Here is a 1,486-nt window from a genome sequence, read left to right on the forward strand (position 1 = left end):
ATTTAATAAACCTAAGACATTGGAGGAACAGTCGTGGTTTATAGTGTGTTTATCCTCCATCATAATATAATTATGTGACCGTACCTAGACACTCTACAACATATTGAATAAACGCTGAAAACATATCTATAATATTAATCCAATCAATAACAGAAAGCACAGGAAACTACAGTGAGCGTGCTTTTCCTCCATGTTATTACAATTTGTTGTCTACATTGGGCTACTTTCAAAATATTGCGAAATCAGAGAAATCATATAAAAAATATGGAGAATCATGAAATATATATTTATTTATTTGAATTTTCATAATCAAAAATTATTTTCCTTTTATTGATTGTTCGTCTCTTTCTAAAGATTAGAGGAAATAGGTTAGTGGCCAGACAAAAATATTTGACAAGATTGCCTTCACTCGACTTTAAACCAGTTATTATATAAAGATAGATTTTGTTTACAAGTGTCAATTGGTTATTAAAGTCAACTGATTATTATTTAAAGTACGTTTTGTCATCAAGCAATAATGTAATTGTTGCAATGGTCGATTTGATGTTGAAATCTGATACTTAGGTAATCAACCGGAGCTAGCCAAACAGCCTTAAGTAACAGAAAACTCTTCTATATAAAGCGTGGACGCATCTCCAATATCCAAAGAACAGAAAATACGAAAAACATTTGAACTGTAAACCAGTTATTATATAAAGCAAGATTTTGTTCACAAGTGCACAACTCTGAGTGTCAATTGGTTATTGTGCAGCAATAATGCTATTGTTACAATGGTCTATGTGATGTGGAGATCTGATCCTCAGGTAATATCAGCAGAAGCTATCCAAAAAACCGTAAGTAACAGACAAACCATGCCTCCAAAATGTGATTCAGATTGAATGTCAATAATTATTGACGATGCATCTCCAATATTTCAAGGATGAACATATGAAAACATTGTATTTTCCAAACATAGATATAATTATGTACATGTATCGTTTGGGGTATAATATAAGAAAATAACATTACGAGTAAAAATAATAACATTCTTAAAGAATATATGTATTTCATATATTTTACTCAGGGAATAATTTGGCTTGTTGGCTGGTAATTACAAATAAAGTTTTCACATTGCATTTTAAATGTCTATCTTTTAAATATTTATATTTATGTATGGTATTATATATATGTTTGTTCTTTTGTTAATTTTTAAGGGTTATTTTAACTGGTTGAGGTGACATGTTAAATTTTTACGGAGGCTTTTGAGGTTAACCCTTGTTAGTTTGGCTTACTGGATGTGATTCTCTTCGGGGTTCATCTGCCAAGATTTTGATTCTCTTTGGAGTTGATCTGCACAAATTTTCCTGTGAATGTAGCGGCCACCTAGTATCTATGAACCCCCATAAAAAAAATTGTATATATTTTTGTTAAATTTTATTGTGAATATAAAAATAACATTTTGTTAAGATTTGGTGCAATTATGTATGGCTATTATCTATATAAGTTC

This window comes from Pinus tabuliformis, chromosome 5_2 (assembly GCF_031772625.1).
Source record: "Pinus tabuliformis cultivar Carrire ecotype Pingquan chromosome 5_2, CPIR1, whole genome shotgun sequence".
NCBI lineage: Eukaryota > Viridiplantae > Streptophyta > Pinopsida > Pinales > Pinaceae > Pinus > Pinus tabuliformis.